The following is a 14,894-nucleotide window of genomic DNA, read 5'->3' on the forward strand; positions in this document are numbered from 1 at the left end:
GAATCGTGGCACCACAGATTTAACCAAATAATCGATAAGGTGCAGCCCGATTTTTATCATGTGGCTGTAGAACTCCTGCATGAGAGCATAAAGGTTTTGGCCGATATAGAAAAACTGAAAAACGGCGAGCCATCCGTCAAGCGTAAGAAAATACACGAGCAACAACAAGCGCGTATTAATAATGTGATAAAACGGAAACCTGAGTATTCCGAATGTGAATATCTTAAAGCATTCGCATCTAATTTAAGTTTAAAAAAACAATAAAATAACGACACGTTTTTTTGGTCAACTGCATGTATTTTTGCAAAATATAATGTACTTTTCATTGCATAATCGATTGTTTTTTTTTCCTCATTACCGAAATTACATTATTTAAATATATTTTTGTGTGTTAGTTAATGAACAGATACAGTTTTTAAATTATTATGAAATGAGCAATGTATTTGAAACATCTATACTATGCGAATTTATATTTCAACGTAGTTTGCTCTGTATTTATCTATTACAGATTGCAGCTTTTTTCTGTGGTAATTCTGGTGCTAATTTCTTTATCTAGAGGGTCACAGTTCTAACCTAACCTAACCCACTTTTCTGTTAACAGTTTCTTTTTCCGAAGCCTCAGAGTTCTAACCTAACCTGCTACCTATTCTGGAAACAATTTATTTATCTAGGGGGTCACAGTTCTAACCTAACCTAACCCACTTTTAGCAGTTTTTTTTAGTAGTGTGTTCTATGAGGTTTGAAATTCTAGGTCATCCTACTAATTTTACTACTTAATTATATAAGATGATATTTATATTTTAATATGTATATATTATGATAGTTATATGAAATGAGCTTAACTTATATGTATATTATACAAAACAGCCATATGTATGTCGTATGTTATATTATTTTTATGTTATACTAATTGAAAGTATACGTTTACTTTATTATACATAAGATTAGTATACATTTTTAACGTTTGTAAACTGAAATTATTCCAAAAGTGCGTACACCTGTCTGTTATATAGAAAATATAATAATACATATATTGGGATAGTTTCAAATATCTGCTTGTAACGGTTCCAACGCTACAATAAAAAAAAAGAAATTGTATGGGGACCCCCCCCCCCCCCCTATTTTTTAACTTTTTTCATTTTTAGACTTTTTCCTACGCTTACACACAATCGCCGAGCTGGATTCCAAATTTCCTCCTCATCATCTGGAAGTAGGTTAGATTTAGGTACTATATGTCAGTTAGTCAGTCAGTGCTAAAATTTACGACTTTTTGACCTTCATATCTTTATAACCGTTTGATCTAGCTTTATGAAATTTGGGCTTCTGGATGTCCTTATGGATATAATTAAACACACGTAGTTTTATGTGTTTACATTAAAGAGGTTTTGAGTTATAAAAGGGTCAAAAGTGGCACATAGTGGTTCGTGTAATATTACACTGGGCGCTGGCTAGCCAGTTTGCTTGAACTTGGCTTGATACGCTACCGCGTATCTAGATATGTATACAGTATTAGTAGTTATTGCCTTACGGCTTGGAAGTAAGGTACGTGAGCCCCGCAGACATCTGAATCATATCAGACATCGAATTTAATGGGCACCACGATCTCAGTTGCGTGCGGTGTGTGGGATGAATACCTAGGCACCAAGCCATTAATGAGCTGTTTCGACGTGCTTTGGTTTCGGCAAACATACCCTATATTTTGAAACCCCCTGGTTTAAGCCGTACAGATGGCAAGAGGGGGGAAGATCTAAAACTGGTTCTAAATTTAACTGGTAATGAATTTTGTAGCTCTGACACTTCTAACACTTAGAGACTTTTACATCTCTAAAGAATTTTCGATTTTTAGGGTTTCATACCTCAAAAGAAAAAAAAGTAACCCTTATAGAATCACTCGTTCGTCTGTCTGTCTATCTGTCACAGCCTATTTGCTGCAAAACTACTGGACCAATTAACATGTGGAGCCCATACGTAGGTCTGTGACCCAAAAACGGACATGTAATTTACGTAAATAACTTTTAGTGAAAGAGCTTGTTGTGGGAATCTCACATATTTTGTTGTTACAATTTAAAGACAAATAGTTTAGAACTTATTTAAGAAAATAGGCAAAAAATTACCTACTACCCCCCTCCCCATACCTCCGAAACTACTATCTAAAATAAAAATAGTTATTTCTCTATAGATGACAGGAAAATCTATTAGAAACCTACATTCAAGCGTGAGTCGGACTTAAGAAAAAAGCTTGATGCAATGCTTTACGTGAAACGAGGTGTGGACAGCTAATGCGAAAGCCGAAGGCCGAGCTCCGCGTAGCGCCGAAAGCCTGAAGCGTTTCTAACAGAAGTGCCTACACGCGAGGCCGAACCGAAGGCTGAGCTGTGCAAAGTTAGTGCTCAAATACAAGTGTCTGAATGCGAATGCCAAAGGCCGAGCCCCGCTTAGAGCCGGAGGCCCGGAGCGTCCGACAAGTGCATGCTTCTTTCAAAGTCCACGTTTCAAGTTCTTAAGATAAAGATTGTCTATTTTCCAAGTAGGCATATTACAATGCGCTACGCCGGTTTTAACACCTCTTGAATACGAAGTCCGAGCTCCGCGTTGCCGCCGAAGGCTCCAAGCGTGCGGGAGTGGAGCAGCCAGACGCGAGGTTAGTGCTTAAACACAGAGCAATACATGTGTCTAGATGCCGAAGGCCGAGCTCTACGTAGGGCCGAAGGCCCGAAACATCTGGGAGAGGTACACCTATATGCTAGGCCGAAGCCCGAGCTGCGGGAGATTAGTGATTAAACATAGAATAACGGTACAAGTGTCTAAACGCGAAGGCCGAAAACCAAGCTCCGCGTAGGGTCGAAAGACCGGAGCATACTTTCTACAACTTCCAGAAGTAAGTATCTTATTTGCAAAGGTCGAAAGCCGATCACCGCATACGCCGAAGGCCCGAAGCGTCCGAGAGTCGGACTTAAAAGAAAATGCGGTTATTTAGGCATTTAGATAGATAAAACATTTATTTGACAGTTGCTAAAACACAATATAAAGTTAAAATCATCATAACAAAAACACAAATTGTTATAGGGAGCGTGCATGAACTGTAGGAGGCAGCACAGGAGCCGTCAGATTTTTGGCGCGAGGCGTAAATGTGATGTTTATTGTTCCGATGTAGCCCACAAGCTGGCAGAACCTACTATGCACAAGAAAACACGTGACGTGTAAATGTGCATGTTTATGGTTCCGATTCAGGCCACAAGATGGCAGACCCTCCAACACGCACGGTCCCTATTGTAACAGAATAAAAATGGCACAAAAGAAAATTGAGAGAGCGAAATAGAAATAAGAACACATATAAAATGGAATATTTATTATAAAATACTTTCATTTTATTTTTTACCTACATACTGTGTGCGTTGCAGCAGGACGAAAGGGTCACAGTGCAGTGATACTCTCCACTCTTTCGAGTAAAACACTGGTTTTCTGCCAGAACCCAGGTCAAGGTCACAACAGATGTACTTAAAATAAAATGAGGGTATGTGTGTGTTACATGTTTTAATTAATTAATTAATTAATATATATATATATATATATATAATACTTAGATAATAGATAAGTTGACAAGGGTATGAACAGTGTGTAGGCCTCCTAGTCCTCGTGACTGCCATCCCCACCACACTTGTGCTATTGTTCTATATTTGAGCACTACACTCTCGCAGCTCAGACTTCTCGGCCTCGCGTATTCACAGCGTGCACCCGCTGTACGTTCTAACCCGCCGCTGCCGTAGATTCTAACGCGTTCTCTGAGGAAATAAACATGTTGAATCTGGTACCTCCTGGCACAGGCTATATTAAAGCTTAAAAGGAGGTTATTGTGAAAGTTAAATAGAGAGTTTAAGGTAAATGTAAATTGTCATGTGAAAGTGCCGTTGTGGTCTATTTGCTGGAAAACCTTTGAGTTTTTAGTTTAGTAAGTATGTACCAACTCCGTTGTACCACCACCAACCACAGTTGTGTGCGTGGGCAAATATTTCAAGTTAAGTAAAAATGTACTTACTCTAAAAACGTAAAATTGTCATGTACATAATATTTTTTGTCATCTGAAAACTTTGATACAGTATATATTTACTTCTTGATGATGTTTTAGATGATTGATCATTATTATTGAAAACATTGAATAATATATATTCATAAAATAATATGTACCTAATACATAATTATTCTAAAAGCGCAGGTGGAAGTAAAAATACGAGTAGCAAGTTTTAAAGTGTAAAATTTTTCACGTAATAATTTACAAAATAACGTAGCAAGAGCAAAGTTAAAGACGCCTTTGGAAGTAAAGCACACCATACTCGTATATGAACTATCAAGGTGCTGAAATGTAACTTTAAACTAACCGTGGAGGTCGCTTAACATTCTTGGGAAATTTTCACGACAAAGGCAGAAAGCTGATGCTGATATTTGATATAACGTTACTCATCCTTCAGGAGGGTGATGTGTTCGAAAGTAACACGTGATAAGGAATTGAAACAAGAGTGAGTGTCGATTCCTGATCGCGTTTTTTGAAACCGCTTTGTGTGTTTATTTTTTTTTTTACTAATCTAGACGGGCACTTACTATGATCGCGTTTTGTTTATAATTTATGAACGTTCTAAAGAAAGCAATTTGTTAAAGTAATACGGTTGCTACGAAAACTTTCCAAAAGTAGCAGTATTTCTATCTAAAGCGGTACTTATCCCGAGCTATCGGCGGAAAGACGGCGCAAAGTTAAATGAGGAAGAAAATCTATGGGTTGTTTAGTTGATTCCTGGTTCTCAGGCTAATTCACAAACTACTTAATCTAGTTTCGTAGGAACGAGTTTAAGCGGAGCGGGATTAAGATCGGTTCCGTCAATTTGTTCGGTCATTGCTATAAGCGGAATTCAATTCGAATGAGGTTAATTGAATGATACGAGTATGCCAAGCTTTTTATTAAATATTTGGAATGTTAATTGAGCGTAGGATGATAAAATACAATTTCAATTGAAATTAATCCTTACAACACCATTGTGCTAATATTTATTTCACTTGTAACATGGCAAACCTGCATGGTGCAGTCACCGTGCGCACTGGCCGGTAATAAAAAAAATGCCCCTGTTCGCTCGTCTTTTGCTTTTTCGGGTGAATTTTCTGGACAATTTGTAGGCGGATCGCATAACCCAAATTACATTTATTGAATGTTATTCAAAGCTTAAATGCTGCACTGCACTTACTTCGTACTTAATGGGCTGCCTGACGCAGGTAAAGATTGTATTCATGTATAATAGTTTTAAGTTCTGCTTGTGCTAACCTAACCTAATCCAAGTCTTATTTGTAGGTACATCACTGGCTCTTGAAGCTCTTTCTTATGGTATAAGACTGAAGACGCATGATTGAAGCTACTTAATTTCTTCATATTAATTGCTGAAGTTTTTATCTGCTTGCGCCTGGTGAGCCCGCGTACCCCGCAGTAGGACCCGCCGCCGGAATTCATCGTTCCGCTCCACGAAGATTGGAATTTGCGAACGTTAAGGCGAGTGACAAGATTTTATTGGTTTAGACTCGCATACTGACGGATTTTAGTTTGTTTTATAGTACATACTTTTACTATTATTCTTTTTTTTATGGTACAGGAGGCAAACGAGCAGACAGATCACCTGATGGAAAGCGATTACCGCCGCCCATGGACACCTGCAACACCAGAGGGGTTGTAAGTGCGTTGCCGGCATTTAAGATGGGCGCTCGATAGGATGGTACGCTCTTTTCTTGAACTCTTACTCTTGAATTTTTTGTTTTACTATAAGAACCTAGTTTTCATTTACTACCGCTTTAGTTAGCCACGAGGGCTCATCGGTAAATGGTCGTTGGTTGAGCGTTTTAAGCGCTTCATTACCGTTCCGGCATTTAGGTATTTTGGTTTTAATTATACCATGTCGGTGGTGAAGAACCACACATCCCGCCTGATGGTAAGCGGTGACCGCATGGTGTCTCATGCACAATGCAGACAAACGAGCACTACATAGGATAATATGCTAGATAACGCATTTGAAGAAAATTAATAAAATGCTGCCATAGTATAATAACATAATGATGTTAAATACGTGAGGCAAAGAAGCCAGTATTGTCAGCATGCCTCGTCTGATTTTTTGATATATTTCCTTCTTACTTACCGTTGGAGATACTTGGGAATCTACCTTCTACCTATCACTTCTAGTTCCAGGCCGACACTTTTCATTTAAGTAAAACTTGAACGTCTGTATCTGTAGCTGTAACGAATATGCTGGAATTGGCTTTCCATCTCTTATTTATTCATAGGCGCTATTTTGTTTTGAAAGTTGTTTGATCTCCGTAACATAGTAGCAAAAATAAAATGGAATTTCTTCAACCTCGCTGTTTGTTGCACCACAACATATAACGAGAAACTCCTAAATACTACATCGAACATTAACACTTCATCATAGATAAAATAATATGCTAAGTAAAACGTTGAGCTGTGTACTCGTCGGCAAGAGGCCGCAAACAGCCCGATATTAGCCGAGCGGAGACATTATCTCGTTGTAAACCGTAGATTTAACGGCGCTTTTGCGGCTGTGCGTTGTATTATTACTGTACCGGATTATAATACGACTAATGCTTAAGTATATGCATATTATGTATGTTAGTGACAAGATATTGTACAGAAAGAGACAAATGATGATGATGATGATGATGTTTACAAGAACATTCTATCATTTAGATCTTGTGCTTGTATAGCCACTTGTCATAATATCTTAAATAGAAATGATAGTAGGTACGACACGTATTCACATTCTCTTATACTTACCTATGGTCGAATAAAATATTTGCGCGTTTCGTCGTTTTTGCGTCCTAGAATTTATGTAGGCACCGTAATCGAAGTTGAAACGGGTATAGACATATCCACAACACAAAATCAGTTATACACTGTATGTACCTATACTGTTTTGTCGAGATTGTCATTATTTTTTTAAACAACCTAGCTAGAGCCCTTCCCCATATAATTAAAAAGTGTTGGTATATTAACGCGGAGTTCGTCACGAGTGGCCTCGAGGGTTGCTAGGACCCTTTTAATCTCGCATTATCACACCTCGATGCGTGTGTGCCGTGGGCTCAGCGCGTCAAGATTGTCATTGTAAATCACAGGCTCTACGTGTGACAGTGAGGTTCGTAAGCTGATGGAATTTAGCTTATATTTCGATAATTATAGTGGTTGGGGAGCCCAACAGGGGATTATTTTAGTTACTTGAGCGCGTCAGATTAAGATATAAGTGATACCTTGCTACCTAGTAACCACTTTTAGCCGTCTATATTGATCCGTTGGTTGGTGGGGAGTTTTGGGTGATTCAATACATCGTTATCGTTAAGCAGATTGTGGACTTATGGTAATTTTATTCCACATTAATACTATAATTGTGATATTATTACTAAATCTGATAATTATTTGTACGCATTTTCTTAATCTGGCGGTTACAATGTGAAAATCAATCGATGTGAAACTTGTGATCGTCAGATTAAGGAAATTCGTTCGTAAATAATTCTCAGATTAAGGTATACAAAAATAATATTATAGCATTGACTTGGACCAAAATGACCACATCCATAATCTACATAAATTATGTTTCGTTTCATTTAACCTTCCACCAACTCCTCGAAATTTAAAAAATACTTTAGACACTTTCCTGCTCGCTGGAAAAGACTTTATATAAACTTCTTTTCTTCCTATCATCTAATCCCAATAGGTCTCTACGACGCTCCAGTACCTACACATTCAGCATCGCCGGCTCCCCAGCTATCTCAAGGCTCCAAGAATTAGACGATCTTATGAATATTTAACAGGATTTCATTTAATTCCTACATAGTATTAGTAATAAATAAGTAAAGTAAAGTAGTTATTAATTATAAACTGTGTGTAAAAGAATGCGTATACATATGGGAGATATAGAACTATTAGTTGCCCATTTCGAGCATATAATATTAATTGATCACTATCAAACTTGAGATTTTAGGAACAACTCATGGAGGTTGTAAAACATATTTTGATCAAGCAGGGTTTTTTACTTGCATTTAACACGATCACTATTTTCATTTCAACTAGTAGGGTGTTGAAAACACGTATTTCAGTATTATAAGTGCTTCTGTATTCCCATAATAAGTTTACGTGGGCGAAGTGAGCTTGCCGTGTAAGTGCGCTTACTTTTAATATATATATATATATATATATATAGATATACTTCGCGCCCTCGCCTTAATTTTAATACAAACTCTATCCAAATCGTGTTTAATATAGTAACTATAGAGTGGTTTCATTTATAATAAATCATTTTCCAATATTCGTAAATAATTTAACAAATGTTATATCATTTTTGTGTAATGAATATTGACTGAGCTTTATTGTGGTTGTGCTTTATTAGCTCCCATTAATGCTGCAATCAAATAGTAATAGTTAATTGAGATTTCAAGTAATTAATACGTACGCGAGCATATAAAATGCTTTTATTTTATTTGTGATACTTTTGTCAATTTTGAGCTCTTTTTTATCCCAACAGGAAAACTAAGTGTCTCAAAAATTTCCATATATTTTTGAAACTTTTCTTTATGTTAACGTCATATAAAGTATATGGAATTATGGCAACACAATAAAAAACCTTTTCGGACAGTATTTGTCTTATTTCTCTTGTTAGCTTACAGTATATTGTATACAACCAAACTGCTTGTACGTTAAGGCGCGGTGTATAGTAAAATGCGCTATTTTTAAATCGATATTTACAGGCTTGTACAAGGATTTCATCGATTATTTTCTAGTATGTATAACTTCAGTCTTTGAACTAGCCGTATGCTTGTCAGAAACACGATGGCTCATCTTTTTCTCGATAGATTTTTGCTTTGAAAATATGCTTAAAACTGTATTTATTTCGATATTTTAGAAGTACTATGATGAATATCAATATGAAATTTACTTCATTCAATAGCTTTTAAGTAACTCTAACATTTTGCTTGTCAGTTTATCGATGCGTTAAATTTTTCATTCATAATTATGAATTCAACATTTTGTCTACTAAACGTTACCCTGCGCGGCAATACCGTCAGTACGCCAGTACGCCCGTGACCACTGTCAGCATCGGACCTGTGCTAGTTTAGCGGACGTTACATAAAATAGATAACTACACAAATATGTTATACACACAATGTTTTCATCACTCTTACGAAGAAAAAACTAATTTTTAAGCTAATTGATTCTTAAATACGGTGACATTTCAGACATCCATCCGTCATTATTATCTTTTTTGATAAGTTTTACACACGCACCTGTCCGGCATACAGCCACGATTAACCAAATGATGAAATGGTGCCTTGCACCCGAGTTAAACACTCTACTTTTCATTTTTAATACGAGGAAGGTAAAATACATGTACATTTTAAAAAACACTGCTAAGTATAAAATTCAGTAGTACTTATTTCGTGAGGGGTACCTACTTTTAATTATCAATTTAGGTACAATAATATTTTAAATGGCTATTACAGTAATAATCAAATTGAATACCTATTTTTAAACGTAAACAAATAAAATTAATCCGCTTGTTTAATTTATATAAGTCATTATATTGGAACAGCTTCATTTTTAACACATACAGGATGCAGGAGATATACTGGATTTAAATAGTGCTTAGTGAAAGGTACCATTTGACGTTTTTGTGGAAGTGCTCAAATGGCTGCAATAGTTTATGTTATAAGTGTTGAATTTGTTTGGTATTTCTGGTTTATTAACTTTCATATGGTATACACTTAAGACTTTATTTACAACATTTATCAACTATTTTATTTTGTAAGGTGAGCAGGAGTGATATTTACCCTTCAAATTCCATTCAAAATTTTGCAAGTACTCGGTTCGGAAGTTCGTATATATTTGTACCTCTCGCCAATATTTTTATATCACTGGTTAATTATTCTGTAAATTCAAGAATGTCACTTAATTCCATTTTTGATAATGTTAAACATAAAGTCCTTTGTAAAAGTTTGGTATAATACTTTCATACCATGCTATTTCTGTTTTGTATGAAATGAAAACTGGTGACATTTTATTTCTTTTTTCAAGTATAAAAATCGATGACACTCTGTCGTCAATTTCAGGTCTCAGCCAATTTTACCTTCTTCTTTAAAACCTTGGACCTTGTTATGTCTTTGTGATATGCTTTTACTATTTTTCCTGCCAATACAAAATATAAGTGGAAAAATCGATCGAAAGTTTCGCAAAATATATTTTCTTCATTTTTGCATTAGGGTGCTTATGTGTAATATGTATATATTAAAATAGTTTATTTTGAAATGAATCACTAGTCAAGGCCTATAGTATATCCCTTCAAGTGGCAGAAGCCAAAACGTAAAAAGTAGTCACCGGGCGGGGCCCCGTCGGGTGTTCAGCGCGGATTTAGAGAATATTACAAATTCAACTATTTAAGCTTATCTATGTATAAAAGTATATATTGAAGCATATATCGTTAGAATAAGCACTAAATACGCTATTCGAATAGAACAATTAAATTATTGTCTTCTTCTTCTTGGTCCCTCAATGCTGAGGATCGTGATATCATGTCCTTCTGTTGAAGTTGTCCTTGTTGTTGTTAAATTATTGTTATGTTTATGCATTTCGCCACATGCACCTAACTAATCAAACCTAGCAACAGTGACAGTTTTCCAGTTTCCTTATTAAAAATGACTACCACCACAAAACAAAGTTATGATTGGAGGTAATTGTGAATTAATATTCTACGTAGGGCTTAAAATTCAAAGGTTAAGTCATAAAAAGTGCCCGTGAGGAAACGGAATTTATTTAAGAAGAATTTCATTTTTTTTTTTAGTACATATATGGAAAACCAACAGCGCTATATATATCTAGAACTTCCAGTAGAATTACAGAGCCAATTACAGGTTCTCACTTATAGAAATACAATAAATTATAAAAAGTTTTTGCCCATCTTAATTTACACATACAAGTTCCTACAGCATAAGAACAGATCTATATATATGATTCATTATTACAAAAAATAAATTAAAAAAAGAAAAAGTAGTTAACTCCTGTGAGTACATGTACATATTCAATAATGCACCGAGCCTTGTCCTGCGCCAGAATTATTGTCACCCATGAAGTGTCTAATTAATTTATTTTTTATTACTGCTATGCTATCATTATATATGTCGATATCACAATTTATAGAAACTTTATTGAAACTCATGCCTGCCATGCATATGAAACTGTTTTTCCTATACCTAGTAGTAGCTTGGTAATTACTAATGGGACATGTACAAGTTTAAGTCAATTCCGCAAAAAAAAAATTGTTTTTTTTTTTTTTACATTTTGTATGTTTTTAAACATATTAAGTTCATATTCTTGGAAAATTTATGGATTAATATAAATTGGTACATTTTTTTTCGTAAAAATTAGTCTATTCAAATGGTACCTTGTGACTTTGATATCTGTCAAGAAGGTAGTCTAGACTAGGTCCCAAAGTGGCGACTGGCGACATAGCCATCAAAAAGGCGTTATGCACTAAAACACAACGAAAAATATTTTTTAAATTGGTATTAACTCTGAAACTAGGCGAATTAAAAAAGTTTATATGACATTTTTGCCTCTAAATACGATCCGGAATATACTGTTAAAAATTTTCCGTTTCCTCGAGGGTACCGTGTATTTACAAAATAACCTCTTTAAAAATCAAGACAGAACTCGACCTAGGCGTTCGATCCCGGATGAACGGTCCTTAGCAACCAAGCGTTAACAAGCGTGTGTATGTATGTTTTCCTTGTCTAACTTGCTAGCTACTTTTGGGCGCTAGAATAGCGTAAATATACTTCAAAGCCTTTAATTTTGCCACTAAATATGGCAACACTTCACTAACCACCCTCTGTTGGCCGACAGCTTTCTGGCTATCGCATCGACCCGTGAGTGGTGGGCCACCACTTGAAGGGATAAATAACAGTTGAAGATAAAATAATTTTGTTCATCGGAAAGTTTTGTATGTTAATTAACTTTACGGAACAGGTCTTAACTGTACTTCTTTCCAAAGGAAAATAATACTCATTGAGATAATTCTAATAACCTCAAACGCAATTTGGTTGCGATATTTTGACACAGAGTTCCTATGGCCACCTCCTCTCTCATGCATCAGATCAGCTTGATGGTACCATAATATTTCATTGTCACCCTACTTACATATGTATGCAGATTTTCAACTTCATCTGAAACCTCAGTGGGTCAAATATACTTGTAATATTTGATTACAGACAGAGTAGACAGACAACAGACTGATTCTTTATTAGACATTAATTAAAGTCAGTCAATTATACTCATTACTATATAACTTCGAAGTAGTAGTAGTAGTATAAGTGCATTTTTGCCATTATAAACTTTAAATAATAAATAATAATAGCAGTTTTCTCGACTTTTGCATTTAAAATTTATAATCGTCTTCATTGTCGTCAATTCAAAAAATAATATAGAAATAGTCGTTACAGTTAGAGTCATGGTTCTTTTTTGAGAAGATAGCATAATTTATCTACTTTTTGGAGCTACATATGCTTGTGCATACCTTATGCTTATATTTTCAGTTATCTCAATACCAGCAAAAACATGCTACCTTTTTACGTTCACTTCCACAAATTACTTAGCTTTGCTAGTATTCTTCCTTTTTTCACTACTTGCCCGAAATTGACTTCTATTGCATTTTTAAGGTCAACTAAGTTTTGAATAGGTATCTATATATGATTTAAAGCGGACAGTTGTAACTTTTGTCTGAATTAGTAATTAATATTATTTCGACACAAAACGATTTGGTATCATTTTACTAGGTTCTCAATTTGCCGCGGTATACTCTAATATTATATATAATTATCAAATTTTTAATTTCATTAAGCTTAAATCATAATCAATATAAATTTCCGGAAAAGATCCCAGAACTAACAAACCAGAATACGGATGGCGTCAGAATAAGGACGTAGGCTTGCTGCGAGCGCGGCGCGCGGGGCGCCCGCCTGCCTGCTTTACCACTTCGTCTGCTTCACCCCCTCAATAACCTAAAATCTGTCTATAAGAGCGCCTTAAATACAAATTATAACAGGAAATACATGCATGCATAATATGTGCAATCCCATATAGTATTTATTTAGGGTGTTCATTTAGGTTTGAATTGTTTATCGATAAAATAAATAAGTAATAATTTTATTGTTATTTGGATTAAGTAAGTAAGTAAGTAAACACTTTATTGTACGAGAATAATAAATATTACATCAGATGGAAAATAATTGGGTAGTACAAAGGCGAACTTATCCCTAAGAGGGATCTCTTCCAGTTAACCCATACCTAAAATATTAAAACTATATCTAAAGTTAAATCGTACACTATCAAGTTCTCGTTTTGTGAAACTTCAGTGACTATGCGAGTGCTAGAAAATGGAACCACTAGTTCGCCATGTTACATGAACCGAGCAACAACTCCTGGCTGCCGCTCCGTTAAAATTTTTTTGCTTATAAGTTTTTCAATTTTGTTTATACTGAGTTAAGTAACTTAGAAGGGTCTTGCGTAATTCTATACTACGCCAGCCTGGCAGCTATTTTGTTTCGCAGCAATTTTTTTTTTCAACAAAAATTGTATTTACTTTGCAAATAATGTTTATTTTCCCAAACTTGTAATGAAACGTTTGACTTACTTCAAATTAGCTCAGGAAATATTACATATCAGGTGCGATGAGTGAAAATGATATAAGTATGTAAAGGAATTTCATACAGCTTTACTCACCTAGGCCTGTAAGGCAACCTTCTTTTGTTTTTAAACGTTAAATTATGGCATGTCTTGGCATTCAACCATAAAAACATATAAGTAAAATTCTGCCATTATTTTTTTTTCTTTTTTGTTTTTTTTTTCATTTTTGTGTTTTTTTTTGCGCTACGACGTACGGTTTAGGAGATATAGCCCTATAAAGTTTTTTTTCAGTCGTGCAGAAATCTTTATAGGGCTGTTTCTCATAAATCGTGCGTCGTAGCGCAAAAATAATCAAATTTTCGTTCAGTTTTATTAACCCCAAAGTAATGATAAAAAAACAACAAAAATAGAAAAAAGGAAGAAATTAAAGAGTAATAGCGTGCGTCGTAACGCCAAAATAATCACATTTTTGTTCCCCTTCAATACCCCACGCACTGAATAACATATCACATTAGGAAATGAAACAATCATCATCATCATCCTAAATTTTTATATTAATATTTCATTGCAAGTTTGAGAAAAGCACTATACAAATCTCCACGACAAACAGGGTTGCCGGCCGCGTATCCCTATCCGACCTCGCTACGCTCGGTGGTCTATATCTACTTGGTCTGCAACCCCTCGTTTCCCGCCCTCTATAGTAATGTACTATTACAATAAAAAAATATTTTTTTAAATAATATACTACGCATTCAAAAGTTGGAATACTAGGAAATCTTAGAAATTAAAATATAAAAAATATTGGGATCTTGGATCTGGGATCAAAATTGTTTAATTCGAGTATACTTCGACTGCTAATTGTTGTTTTACCCTATTGTACAAGTGACATTAGTGACAACATTCATCGGTGCAAATAATATTTCCTCAAACATAATTTGCATTATTTCCGGTACAAGTATTTTGTGGAGTTTCCAACTAAATAAATAATTTTCTATTATCTTTAGTCACCTCAGCCCTCTATCTATCCCATTTATCCCGCCTTAGTTTCGTGGAATTTATAAGAATGTTATCTTTATGATAGCAAAATTGTAATATAAAAAAAGTTCACGTTGAAATTTTACTTGCAACTGAAAAAACAAATATCGCTTTAAAATGTTCTCGGTTAAACCCTACAGTCGACACC

At 35.2% G+C, this 14,894-nt stretch overlaps 1 protein-coding gene across 1 annotated transcript in view; it reads left to right on the plus strand.

The window, feature by feature from the left end:
• LOC133516150 (suppressor of lurcher protein 1) overlaps positions 1–14,894 on the plus strand; it is a 392,999-nt gene that overhangs the window by 62,935 nt on the left and 315,170 nt on the right. The window lies entirely within an intron of this gene.

The sequence above is a fragment of the Cydia pomonella genome, chromosome 3 (genome assembly GCF_033807575.1).
Source record: "Cydia pomonella isolate Wapato2018A chromosome 3, ilCydPomo1, whole genome shotgun sequence".
Lineage (NCBI taxonomy): Eukaryota > Metazoa > Arthropoda > Insecta > Lepidoptera > Tortricidae > Cydia > Cydia pomonella.